Genomic DNA, 14365 nt, shown 5'->3' with positions numbered 1-14365 from the left:
TTAGATAAAGCCTCCAATTGTTCTGGAGGGTGTAATTCCTTCACTTAATAGCTGTGTAGGTTGCTCCATCCTAACATCAGCCAAACAGCCCCTGCCACCTGCACCTCATTCAGTGATCAGTTACCTAATGACATTGCAGGTGATTTTTAACACAAACATTGCTTTCCAAGGTGTAAATGCTGGCAGTTCAGTTGCAGAGGCTCATAAAGACAGCTGAAAAAAATAAATTAAAAAACATACTCGAATATCCTTATCCTCCAATCCACAGCAAGCCAAAAAACCATCGATGGCATTGAGCCATGAGATCAGGTGCACCCCTTGTTATCAGATCACTTTCACAATCCATTCTCATCTCAGATTGATTCCTCCCAGCCTCACCTGGGGTACTGCTGACCCTAATTGCTGCAGCAGGCACTGCCCTGTAGCCTGGACTGGCCTCACTGTCTGGAAGCCAACGTTCCTGCAGGAGCCAGGTGCAGCCACCCCCTGTGCCAGCTGGCTTTGAGAGCAGAAAAAGAGCCAGCCCAAACCATCAGCAGATTGTACCTGGTGGTCTGTCAATAATATTTGTACTTCCATACCCCACAGCCACTATTGACACCTCATGGCAAACTTCCCCCTCTTAATTAATAGCAAAATGTGTCACCCATAGGTAGTTGTAGATACAACTTGACTAATGCCTACTAGAAGCAATTTGTGGGTATAAGTTACAGCTGGAAATAAAGGAAGGGGGATTTTATTTAAAAATACACCATCTACTCACAGCCTGCAAACTGATTATTCATTGATTTACAGCTCAACAGTGCAGTGGGACCAGGAGACAAATGAATACCAAGTGTAGGTGCTGAGGAGCAGACACACTTTCTGTCAAACTGGACAATGTAATTTTATACATTAAACATCTGGGGTTTTTATTTTAATCTTGTTATAACACAGCTATATATAGCAGGAAAAAACAATCTTACTATAGTAGACCTGTTCCTGAAGTGACCTAAGATAGACTAAACAGACCATCTGTCTTGGGAATCTGATTTTTAACCAGAAATAAAAAGGAATGTTAGAACCTATGAGTTATAGTTAGCCTTAATCCTTATTTCATAGTGCTCTAACTTTCCCCTGGAAAAATGTAAACAGACTGAAAGAGGGGGAGGAAAAAAAAAAAGGTTTTCTAGTTTTATTGCCTAGAGGGAAGACAAGGGGGAAAGTCATTTTTCCTCTCAGGGAGAGAGCTGCAAAGTCTCTCTGAGCTGTACAAGAAAAGCACTCAGAGCAAAAGTACTGAAGTGCAATGCACAAACAGGACTACTATAACAAAGTGATTGGCATCATGTTCAGCTATGCTGCTGCCAGAAATAAACTTATCAAGCCTTGATGATATTCATTTGAATATTAAAGGAGATACACATTCATTGCTCTTCTAGATGAAATAAAATACCTCAATAGAAAGCGGTTAAAATGATAATAAACAGTATTCCCAAGGACCATGTAAACTTGCACTACAAGAAAATACCCTTTCTGTGAACTCCTCTTGAGCATGGAGAATGTACTTACTTAAACTGATTAATCCAATAGTTTCCTCTCTTTGTTTCAGACTACTAATTAATATTTCTGCTTTAAAAAAACAACAAACCAACCAACAAAAAAAAATTTAAAAAGCCAAAACCAAACACAACAAAAAAGAAAACCACACAACCTAAACAAGTAAAAATCATTGCCAAACTAGCTTTACTTTAAAAGTCAGAAAATGAAGAGGTGTGCTTTAAACCCATAGTCAGACTGGCTGGTGGAGGTGTCACCACACAGTGCCAGGGGAATTGACTCCTTGGCTCTTGCAGAACTTTGCCAAATGCCCTGCCAGACACCACTATGAATGTATGACTAAAGAACTGTAATGTCAGATTTGTACATTCAGCTTCTTTCAGCAAAAACAATAAAAACCTTATACAAGTAGCTGGATCCATTCTCAGTTCCATGAGATAATGAAACAGAACTGCAGCAACCATGCAGACAGCCCCAGGTTCCACCTGTGCCTGCTGCCAGAGCAACAAAAGGACCACTACCCTCTACCCTACACAGACCTGGGGCACTGTGACCAAGCCACCATCTCTCACAGAGGTTTTGCCTGCAGGCCCCAGGCGGGACAGGGCTCCTTCCAGGACAGCACACCACACCTCACAGCAGCAAAACCCCAGACAACAACCGAGCACATCGTGATACCAGCAAAGCAACTTCTCACAACAAACAGCCCCAAGCAGGAAAACCAGGAGCTGCACACTCACCTTGCAAGTCTTGTGTCCCACGTTCCAGCCTTCCACAGCCACCTGCAGGATTCCCCAGGCTTCCCTGCAGGGATAACCCCCCTGCCCTGCCCTCCCACGTTTCCCCAGGTGCCGCTGGTCAGTGCAGCCCTGGCTCTGCTGATGGGGAGCACCTGGGGCCAGGGGGGACAGCAGCACCGTGCTGGGGCCAGGGCTCTCTCCCAGGAGGGTGCCACTGCAGAGGGGCTGGCAGGTGTCCCCATTGCACCCCTGTTCTGCCCTGGGTGCCAGGAGGGTTTGCCATCCCAGGCTGCAGCCCTGGCACAGGGGTGGTGCAGGCACTGAAGTCCTGCATCCTGCAGGGGTCCTGCAGGTGACCCAGGGGACCCCCAGTGCTGGCACAGAGCTCATCCCTGCCGTGCAGCCTTCCCAGGCAGTGTCACCACGTGTGTCTCCCATGGCTGCACCTCCCGTGTGCCTCGGACACACCACCCAAAATGTGGGTACCTGCCTCAGCTGAATTTGAGCCATCCATTTTTGTCCTAGTTTGGTACTTCAAAGTCTGCTTTTTTGGTTTTCTACTTCAGTCATTCCTGTGTTCAAAAGCAGAATATAAATAGGGTCACAGAAACCAATCTTCCATTTCTTCCAGAATAAAAATTAAGTCTGCACTATTGACATCATCATATGGAAGTAGCAATCACAGAGTAGAACTACGTGGTGAGTCATAAAAGGATTCATCAAATATTAAAGGGATTTGATTTTTAATTGGACTTTCAGTGGTCAGACTTTTTTTTCATTCTGTCAATAGTTTTGAAAAGCATTGACAGAATTGTCCTGCAGTATAAAATTGGTTAATACATAAAATAAGTATCTTCAGATCAGAGTAAGGCAATTTAAATGCTCAAAATACCTTATTAGGATTAAGAGGAAAAACATAATTACCTGCTACCAATTTGCTACTAATAAAATAGATTTTTGTTTGTTGTGTAACACTGAAGCAAGGCCTGACCTTGCAGCTTTAGTTTGGTAGAACTCTCATCAAGTGAGGAATTGGTGCTAGACATAAGTCATCACATGGGAATAATGCAGGAAATATTTTTCTAATTAAGCCTTACAAGTTTTTTTTTGTTTGGTTGGTGTTTTTTTTGGAGTAGCTAGCAGGTGTCATCAGCTCTGGGGAAGTTAAATGCTTACCTGTCATCATGGACTGGGAAAAGCACACAGTCAAGAGCCTAAAAGGGACATAGCACTGAAGTAGGGGAATAGAAATTTAAACTTAATTTACTGTCCCACTCGTAGGTTAGTCTAGGTGGAAGTTCTCAATCTGGAAATGATGTTATTTGGGTCTCTGTCTCACATCCTTTACCATGTCTTTCATGGTTGCTAAGAAACAGCAGAGTAATCATTGGTACTTCAGTCTAAATTGTGGTTAATTAGCTGATGTGTGAAGTGGGATCCCTGCCATGAGCAGAAAGAGACACCGTTCATGTTTAAAAGCACAAACCAACACAACTGACAGGCTGAGGATTCGTTCTCAATCAAAATGTTCAAATGCTAAAAAGCTTTGGAAAGTTTACATTTCCTGGAGTGGTTTGTAACACATGGGAAGGATAAAGGAATCATGATTAGCTGTGTCCCAAAATCTGTCCTTTTGCAGGCCTTAATGAAAATTCTCAGCTTGAGTGTCAAATCTGATGGGTACAAACAAAGATGATGTGATTGGATAAATTAAAACAAAAGGAATTTGTTTTCTGACATGGATAACATATACAGCAGGAAAAGGTTACAGCTTGGGAGAAGGTGGGAAGTAAAAGATGCTACTGGGCTTTTTTAGGAGATTTGAAGGTATAATTTTATGTGGAAATTATTTGGGACTGGAAAGGTTTAGGATACACAAAATAATTGATAATCCTTGCCTTCTGTATATCTTATTTACCCAAACAAGGGTAAACATCATAGTCTTCAACAGAAATCCGTCTTGGCTGTGTCATTTGCCAGGGAATTTTCTAATTAGTGCCTTTGTTGTAGTGAAACAATCTTGTCATTTGATTTCCAAACAGGAGTGAAAATTTGGTATTTCATTAGGAAAGAACAATGAACAAGTGCCTCACACTTGAAGTTCAGGGCAGATCTGTCATTCTCTTTCTAGCAAATTTGAGATAGCAGTGAGATAGTTTTTTAACTAAGTCAAGTAAGAGAATTTTAAATACCTCAGAAACTGATTGCTGTGAAAGCTTTTTTTTGTACAATTTTAGATAATATGCAATTTTCTTGTTCTGCTTGGAGAGGAAAACAATATTTTGCTTCAGTGTCTTCTCCCATTTCTTTTCAAATATGGATGTTATGGAGAGACATTTCTAAGACAAGTGCAATGAACTTCTCAGTTCTTACTGAGCAGAGACTCTGACAGACTATCTAGGTGTTAGCATTAATAACCATCTCAATCTATGCTCTGTTAGACAGCCTTCATTTTAGTAGTTATTTTTAAGAGCCAAAATGTTTTGTATGCTGGTTTATTAAGCAGGATATACACTGCAAACAAAAAGATATTTGTTTTCATTATGCTTTGAGAGCCTTCAAATTACAAAAATATAGAAAATATGTTTTAGATCTTTATATGTTAAAAATATGTCTATTTTTGTGTGTGTTGCTATTTCCACAGTAGGATTCAAAAGTTGTTACTCTGATTGTTTTTAAAGCTTCTATTTTTCTTCCTCTCCCCGATGGTAGAAAGATTCATACATCTTGTAACAAATCAATGTTTATTTCATTTTGCTACTGATTGGGATGTCAGAGGGCTTTTAAGATGTATTGTAAATAAATAGTTTGAGTGAGCCCACATTGGCTGTGCCCCAGAGGAGAAGCTATGGCAATTTTTGGAGCAGCCCAGTGCTATTTTGGACATGAGCTGAACAACCAGCTGTTGTCACAGGGGCAGAAGGAGGTTAAAGCAGGGGTGGATCAGCCTGACCCAGGAGAGGAGGATACACTGTGCAGCCAGGAGCACACAATGAAATCAGTGAACTGAGCAGAACTGGGGGTGGAAGTGGGATAAAACTTCCCTTTCTCCCACTCTTTCATCTGTTGATCCCAGCTCAGACTGTGACATTCATATGGACAAAAAAGATACCCATAAGATGCACTTCAATGAGGACCTAAAGAATGTCTATTGCTAGGGGCTTCAGCAATTTGGAGAACTCTTCAGGGATCCTTTATGTATCCTATTGCCCTCAGATAACACAGTATTAAGAAAATCTTCATTTCTAGCAGGGAAATACCATCCATGGTGGATCATGGCTGGTAAGAGATTCACAGAAGCTTGCTGGCTTGTGAGAATACAGTTTTCAGAAGCACAGTGGACATTCCACAGAAATCTGTTGAAGCCACTGTGTTTGAAGCACATAAGTATTTTAGTATTTTGTTACTCTTTAAATTGTAAAAAATGTGGTGAGGCATATAACTCAATGGGATGGGGAGTTTTGTTACCAATTCCCAAATGTAATGCATCATTTGATTGTAAGGGTTGTTACTTGAGGGACTGACAGCTCTACCTGGGCCTAGCAGAGTGGGTTTGCATTTTTTGATAGGACTAGTCTGTGAGTAAAACTAACCATGAGTTGGAGTAGCTCAGCTTTGGTAAGACAAACTCATCCTCAGTGCTGTGAGTGCTCTTTGGCTGATGCCTCACAGAACACCTCTCTTCTGCCTTGCTCCTCAGCACTGCACTGCCCTGGAGCCCCTGGTGTTCTGGCTGTGCAGTGGAAAAGAAAAGCAGGGATATTCTGCACGTGGTCAGGAACCCTGCCCAGGGCACATCACTCACTGCCTGAATTCTGTCAGCAGAAATCATTCTCAGCAAGAGCTGCCTTTGAGTGTCTCCCACACAGAGATGGCTGCAGCATCAATATAGGCGCTACTTCTGTGCCCAGAAAACTTGGGGTCCTGCAACCAACCCAAAAAAATCTTTATTGAAAACAGTAGACAGGTCTGTAGTGCCAGTCCCTTAAGGGATGGACAGTGGGCTGCATGGCAGGGCAGTTCCACTCTGTGGGAAGGAGAGTGTGTGTCAAGCCCTGCTCTGCCTGCAGGACTGCTGCATGTTGTTCCTGGGATGCTCTTGGAAAAGCTGGTGGAGATGCAGACATGTGACAAACGGATTTGGCTTCCCAAATCCTCTGGCTGGAACTCCTGAGCATGGCATGGGCAGCAATAGCCACTGCTGCAGCACCTGAGCTGTCCCAGCAGAAAGGCAGGAGCTGGCAGGACCTGCAGACCCCGGGCAGGGACTGCGTTCCTGCATTCCCAGTGGCAGGCTCTGGCAGATCTCTGTGCTCCAGTGTTTCAGCTTTCAAAGGAAGCCTTTGGAAAAAGGCTATGGAACAGCCACTCAGTTTCCACTTGACAGAAAGCAGCAGTTCAGTCCCACTAACTGTAGATTCTTTTTAGAGAACAACCCTAGAAATGAATCAGTAAAAGGCACAGCACAAAATAGGCTGCTGTTTCAACTGGCAACTGCAAAATGCACTTGTGTTGGGCTATTTCTGTCTTCCTCGTACAAGAATAATTTCCATCATTTTAAATCATTTTTCCAAGTTGCACAAGCTGGTTTCATTTTCCAGCACTAATCGAGGAGAAACCTTTACTTCAATCTTGTAAACCATCATGGGTGAGTAGGTGAACCTGTAACAGAGCTAAATAAATACGCCTGATACCCAAATGAGTTTGTTATCTGCTCCAGAGCGGTGAGAAAAATAAAAATTCTGATTAAATCTTTGAGTGGCAAACTTCCAATCCCAGCAATAAAGGCAGGCCCTATGTGCTCTGGAGCTGACATATTTCTTCAGCACAGAACAAAGTGAGCTCTGCAGCAACGATGGCTGTAGCCAGCTCTGGGAAGGAATAAGCACCCCAAGGAATAAGCACTCAATAGTCTGCTGCAGTGTTTTCAGTGTTCTATTTAATTTTGCAGATTACGTAACTTTTTTGAGTTCACAGTGCTTACAGTAAATTTAGGTTTATAAAGACTTGACTGGGTTTTCATAATTACCTTTTTCTCAGACATCTTGGAGAGAGTTCTTAGGCTGCTGTGGTCTGGATATATCCTCCAGGTCTACAGTCTAGGACTCAGCCTAGACATAAAGATGTAACCTCTATAATGTGCTTCACCCAGGAAATAAACCAGTGGAGAATTGTGGAATTTTTTCTCTATCAAGGCCTGGTACCAGTGTGATACCACACAAGGGTAGTGGTGCATAACATCCCTGTAAACATCTGAGCTTCATCCAATACAAGGAGGAAAGGGAATGCTTTAGGGCTTAGTGATTTTTTTTTTGGTCCAGCATTTTCCTTTTTAATTAATTTGTTCTTTATTTCCTCTCCAATAAATTAGACATCATGGACTTTCATCTGTCTCTTTCTATAAGCTGAACTGCACAGGCACAGCTATGGAAGTCAGTGCTGCACTCTTTACTCAGGTTTTTTAACACAGCCATTATCAAAGATTGAACATTACAAATATAACTAAGCTATCTGAAGTTAAAAGCTTTGAAGCTTTGTATAACAACTGCTTCTAAATAAAAGCAAGGACTGAAGCACCAGCAGCAGCACTTACATGGACAAGAAAGACACCTTTCATGTAGGGGGTACCTACAGAGACACCTCCTGCACATGAAAGGAGAGCAAAGAGGAGACGTGTGAGACTTCACTTGCACGAGGTTAATGCATTGTCTGAGTCATGAAAAAACAGAGGCAAGAACACAGGATACTGAGAAGTTAAAAAAGAAAAAAACAAACAATTCAGCCTGATTTAATTGGAAAGCATCACTTGGCTGGCTTCTTCAGTAATTGCTGGAAGCCATCCCAACTCTTTATATATTTAGGAGTGATACAATTCAACTCGTAAATAATTTTTTAATAAGCGACAGTGCTCCCAAAGTATGTGACTTAACCCTTCAATGTGTATGAGAAATAGGGTTGTTCCCTTTATGCTTCATACATTTAGAACATTTTATGATAACAATAATTTTTCTGTTGTATATTTTAGAAATAGGATATCACAATAAATGCATTCGCTGTTGTATGAAATGACAAAGGCTTTGGACAGCAGGTAACAATAACAACTGAAACAATAATAACATGCTGAAATAATTAGTATTGCCAGTCCTATGGTGTCACAGAGATGAAATTACCATTAGGGAGATCTACATAAGTGTATGCAAGATCAGATTTGATTAAAAGGCAGTCTTTGCACTGCAAAATCTAATGGTGCTGCATTGTCACTGAGAATGAAAAATTTCCTGAAAAAAAAATATATTTGTGTAACACATCTATGCATATAATTTTTTTTCTGGGTATTTTTTATGGTTTTGTTTGGGATTTTTTTACAAAAAGACACCAAGTCTACATTACCAAGGTCAGTGTCAGCTCTCTTAGTCTGAAGAGGAGGGCTGAGCTGAGCTGCATGGGGGAACAATTCACTTTTTCAGCCCAAATCTGTGCAGCAAGGCTAACTCAAATGGCAGACTCAAGAAGAAAGAGCTGAAAACCTGGGAGATTGACAGGAAATCACTAGGGATTTCAGGAAAAATACATGCACTTCCAACAATATTTCAGCCAGCCAACATTTTCTGTCAAAATAGCTTAAGAATTCCAGCTTATATGAATGCCAGAGACAGTTTGGAACTTGTGATTTTCCCTGTTCTCAACTGCATAAGTAGATAAAGCTGTAATATTTGTCCAGTCTTAAGTCTCATTAGGTGCAGAGTGAGTATTGTTCTTCAGTCAACCTAATAAAAATAAATCTGATGAGGGGAGTGCTCCCTCTCTGGGTGTAGAACTGGACCAGTGTGCCAGCACAGGTGGAACTGTGCTGGTGTACACCAGAGGATTTAGCTTATTTTGAAGAAAAGCAAACCTTTTCAGAGGCTGATTCTGTACCTAGGGACAGAGGATATAGGAAAGACCACAAATAATTTTTGATTCAGGGGTTATGTTTTTTTATGACTTCAGTGCAAATTTCAGCCATGCTGTGACTCATCTCTGGGATATTATTCAATATAGCTATTAAACATTAGATTGCATGAACAGGGTCACCTTAGAATAGGCAAAAATTAAGGACATATTTGGAAAGATATGAGGAAGGGGGGAAATCAATATTTTTTAATTCAATTTCCCAGTAAGGTCTGCTCATTTAACTCAGAACATACCCTATAAAATGACAAAGCTATTTACATTAGAAAGTTTAAGCAGCGCTTGGCTGCGAAATCCCTGGCTGTTAAGGAAGCGTGTTTTCATTAGTTTCAACTGGCTTTGGGTTTTAAAAAAGTAACAAATAGTGCTGAAAATCAGCAAGGTGCCAAGGCTGGCAACAGGGAGTCCCCTGAGCCTGCAGCCATTCCAACCAGGGTACAGCTGAAAAGCTCTCTTCTCAGGGCTGCTCTCTGGCAGTGGGGGACGAAACGTCTTTTCATTCACTTCTTCCCACTTCAGTGCCTCACTCAGGACTGGCTGAGGAGAAAAGGCTCCTTCTGGCAGCTGTTCAGGGGATAAGGGTTTTATATTTTTGCGTGGGGGTGGCTTTGCTGGTGTGACCAACCCCTCACAGCCTGTCATAGGACCTCAAAAGATCCACTTACACAAAAAGGTCCGCGCTGCACTTGCCTCAAGAAAGTCCACACAGGACCTTTGTTCCACTTACACTCAGAGTGTTCAGTTCATTTCTGCACATCTCAATTAGGGAAAGCAGCCCCAGCAGCTTCACTCTCTGGGGCTCATTCATGGGAGTGCTGCAATGTGACCCTGCAAACTCTGCAAGGAATCAGAGGAAACTTTTTGCATGGAATCTTTTAAAGGTCCCACGCAAACCTTTGAAGATGAAAGTCCATTTTCCTTGTTTGACAAAGAAAGATTGCACAAGCAGGACTGGAAGAAAAGAGGGTGATTATAGTTGCCCATATTTAACCAAAATACAGTAATTAGCCTGTGTGATAAAAATGACAGCCAAGAAATGACATAGAATTAAGAGTTTCAGAGACCTTACAAATCATTACAGTTTGGTGGAATAAGCCTATTATACTCCAAAACTCCAGGGGCTTTAAAGCATCCACTGCACACATTTCTCCATTCCTGTCTCTGAAGCTGTTTTTTCCTTTACTGCTTTACTGACCTGTGCCTGTGGTCTCTTCGCTTCTGAAGCAAAGATAATACCATTGAAAGTCACTCCTAAATGTAGCCGTTGACATAAATAATTTATATCCCAATATTCCAGATGGAAAGAATATTCTATTATTTTGTGGTGAGGGAAAAAATGAGGAAAGAGCAGACACAGTAAGATTTCAGCTTGTTCTCTGAGAAATTGTCTTAGTGAAAAATAAACATGACTAAAAGAAACCAGAAAATAGTCCTTGTCTTATTTGCTGATTCAGTCCCCAGTGAGGAGGGTGAGAGCCTGAGTATGAGACACATACTTTTTAAATTCAAGACATTAATTCAGACTGGAGCCACTGTGCAATGCAGGGTTGTGCTCTGGTAGCTGTGGGAAATCAGAACGATAACACCAAATATCTTGTACCAAAATGCATTCTGAGAAAGATGGTGAAGTGCACCCAAAAATATATAATGGTTGATTGGGATATGTCCCCTTTAAATAGTGAGTTCCCCTCTAAAGGAATTAGGAAAGAGGACCTGCTGGAGATTAAGTAAGTTTTGGATGAGAAGTGGTTGAGTCAAACCTAAGTACATCATGGAAAAAGAAAGCTCTGTGTCATCATATGTGACATCATCATTTTATTTGGCCACTTTAGGCCATTACCACTTACATCAGTAAAGACTTTCTTTCATGAAACTCTCAATATAGCAAAATAATTCTTATCTATGCAAAGGGAAGTAGAATGAAGTCCTAAATCTTGTTCATATGCAACCTTTGAGATCCCCAGCTATTTCAGAGGCAAATCCCCATATAGCAAATGTTCCTCCACAAGGCAGTATTTTCTTCACCTTTGTGAAAAAAAGGCAAGTATTTTCTTTAAACATTTGGTTTTCTGTAGCTTATCTGAGCAGATAACTTTTTCTTACTACAACATCTTGGCCATATATTTCAATTTTTGTAAATTTCTCTGTGAAAAGAAAACGGAAAAAAGCTGCCTCCAAATGCATATAGTTTCATTGACTGTAAAATAAAGAACTTGTATGGGTAAAAGTAAAATAAGAAAGCAATTTAATTGTATTAGAAGTAGCCACTACAGGAATGCCCAAACTAAGACATCCAAGTGTACACTTTTAGAATATTAAAATATGCTACATTCTTTTTATAGTGTTGGACCAAGTTTTATTCTGGAACAATGCAGATTGCTGTACAATTGTCAAGCATCTCTAGAATTTTACAAACCATACCCATCAGGTTGTTAAGGAGATTTATCAGGTTCCATTTGACCAGTTTCCAAAGCAGTATCATTATTAAAACCATCTTGATTAAGAAACTCAGAGCTGCCCTGAATAAACCGTGGCATATCATCACATTTATAGACTTGTGTTCAGAGCATTAATGGTCTCACTGAACCAAAAGTCACTGGATACAAATCCTTCTTCAGCTGCTGTCTTGGGATGGATCCTTTGTGTGAGTTCCAAGAAGAAATTGCATCAGCCAGCCACGAGCATGAACATGGGACCAGAACACACACAATGACAGCTGACTTTCTTATTTTTACCCCACTCTCCATTTGTCAGAAATTTTGCAATCTCCAACATGCTACTTGGATTTATAGGCAATCTCTCACTAGATAAGAGACAGAGTTCTGGGATCTGGAGTTTTACTTTTTGACAAAAGCTTTCCACAAGCAGTTTGGTGTGTATTAAAGTCAAATAAATGTCCACTGAAGCAACATTACCCTACCACCACTGGGCTGGACTTAATGAGAGCTCAGACAGTGGGGAGTCTGAGAGGTTCACTGGGGAGCCCATTTGCCATGAGAAAATGCAGTTTTATCACAGACATATTTGGCATTGGTTGTTACGCAGCCAAAAAGCTAAAGCTGCTGCGTGTGCTTTCTCTGTAAGCATGGGAGTATTTGGGGAGAAAATACTGAAAAGTGGCACGTGGCAAAGCACCTTCTGGCTTTAGGCATGGAGGAAGGACAGACAGCTGCTCCTGGAACAAGCCCTGAGAGACCAGTGGGGAGGGAGGGACCAAGGCTGGCAGGGGCTGAAGAAATGCAGATGAGCAGAGGCTGAAGAGCTCCATGCCAAGGGGACCTCAGCAACAGCATCAGGCCCAGAGGAGGAGAACAGATTGCTGCAAAAGAAACTATTTGAATAGACTTGGGTGGGGAAAAGGGGGGGGGAAAACCTAAAAAAGAAAAGCAGGCCAGCTCTCTTTGGCAGCAAATCCAGCTCACTAAGGTGAGGCTCACTGGGTTAAATTGCTGCTCAGTTATTTGCCAAGGGAAGCTTCAGCTATACTGAAGTGTGGGGCTTAACAGCATGAGACTAGGAGCTCAGTTTAGCATTGGTTAAAAGGAAATAAGAATAAACAAAAGGGCTCCTCTGCCAGACCTTTCCTGTTGAATATGTAATGTGTGGTGTCTCTATGCACAGGACTGCAAACATTCTCTCTTGGTTTAAAGCATCCTGGGAAACTTCATTAAAGTAATAATGGCTGTTAGTAAAAGTTAAACAATTATTTTAAAGTATCATTCAGCTTGATGATAGAGTTTATTGAAGTGTTCCTGCCAGCAGTTTATTCCCTGTGAGCAATACCTGTATTCAGAGCTCAAACACTGGATTATCACTCTCTAGCCTTTTTGGTGCAAACCCATAGGAATCTCAAGATTATTGTGGTTATGAAATAATAGTAATGAATTACACATATCCAGTCATTCCTTTGTAAGGCTCCTATCTCCATTTAAAAGCATAGAAATGTCTCATTTGATCAAAGGCTCTCTGCTTTCTGCTCATTTCTTGTGTACTTCCATGTGAATGTCCCTGGGTTATGCTATGGCAACGGCTGGAGCACCAGCAGGAACTACAGATAGACCTTGTTGCAGGAAAATCCAAACCCTACAAAAGCAGGAGCATGGGAATCTTATTTCTCTGGCCAAGTGTGTGATGGGGGTTGCTAGACCCCTCACTAAAGGGAGCTGGGCCAGTCATGAGAACTGGGCTCCAGGCAATCTGGCCCATCCCTGCCTGACCAAGTCCTCTCTGGGGATTGCCCATCTGCAGCAGGACATGCCAGAACTGCTCAAATCCCCCTTCATGAAAGGAATTAACACTTTCCTTTGTTGTATAAGAAGTTGAATGGGAAACATAGGATCGGGCAAAATCTGATTTGTTCCTACAGGACTGATGAGAGCACAGCAAGAATTTGGATTTTGTCACAGTTCTTCAGGCAGAAAGAGCACTGAGCCCTGTGTCCTCAGCAGGACTAAGAAAGGCAAGATTAATTCTCTAGGAAAGAAGGATTTACCAAGTCCTACAAAGAGCAAGAGGAAAGTAAGCAGTATTTTCCCTCAGGTGGCTGCTGGTGTTCAGTCTTTGAATACCTTGTCAATCCCAGGAAAGATAACGTGGATCTAAACTCACCTTTGGAAGCTTTCTTGGTCAGCCTCAAGAAGCTGCCTATGCTTAAAATGGCTCCAGAAGGAGAAGTAAGAGGCCAGTGCCTCTGCTTCTTCAGCAGGTACCACAGACACTAAAAAGCCATGCTCAAGATCAAGAAGGGGCTGCACTGACCAGAGTCCCTTCAGAAGTGTCAGTTGTTGGGGTGGCACGAGCTGCTGCTGGTGAGCCCAGCGCTCCTCAGGGCCGTGGGGCTCTGCTGTTCCCTCAGCAGCAGCTCTGCTGGGGCAGCCAGGTGATAGCAGCGAGTGGGCTGAGCTGCAGGGCTTTCTCTGAGCACCAGCCTGGGCCAGGGTCAGCTCTCGTGGAGCCTCTCCAGTGTCACTGCTGCGCTCAGAGGCTCCACTCTGCATCGCTGCTGGATGCTCTCTGTGCACGTGTGGGCATCACCACAAACCAGCCCAGTGCCTGTGTGCTCAGAGATTTCACAGAACTGGAACCATCAGGGATGGCACATTGTCTGTGTCTGTTGTTGAGGCTTGTCCTGTCAG

At 42.1% G+C, this 14365-nt stretch overlaps 2 protein-coding genes across 3 annotated transcripts in view; one reads left to right on the top strand and one right to left on the bottom strand.

The window, feature by feature from the left end:
- The window catches only part of GLDN (gliomedin), a 92491-nt gene extending 90182 nt beyond the window's left edge, over positions 1 to 2309 (bottom strand). The window contains exon 1 of one of the 2 annotated variants that reach the window (XM_039722745.1): positions 2280 to 2309. The gene's annotated coding sequence lies outside the window, so the exon portion shown is untranslated. The remainder of the gene's footprint in view (positions 1 to 2279) is intronic. The other variant, XM_039722746.1, reaches the window with a different exon arrangement.
- The window catches only part of TNFAIP8L3 (TNF alpha induced protein 8 like 3), a 44784-nt gene that overhangs the window by 14634 nt on the left and 15785 nt on the right, over positions 1 to 14365 (top strand). The window lies entirely within an intron of this gene.

Source organism: Passer montanus, unplaced genomic scaffold (assembly GCF_014805655.1).
Source record: "Passer montanus isolate IOZ18808 unplaced genomic scaffold, ASM1480565v1 scaffold5, whole genome shotgun sequence".
NCBI lineage: Eukaryota > Metazoa > Chordata > Aves > Passeriformes > Passeridae > Passer > Passer montanus.
This window is presented reverse-complemented; position numbering and strand designations above follow the sequence as displayed.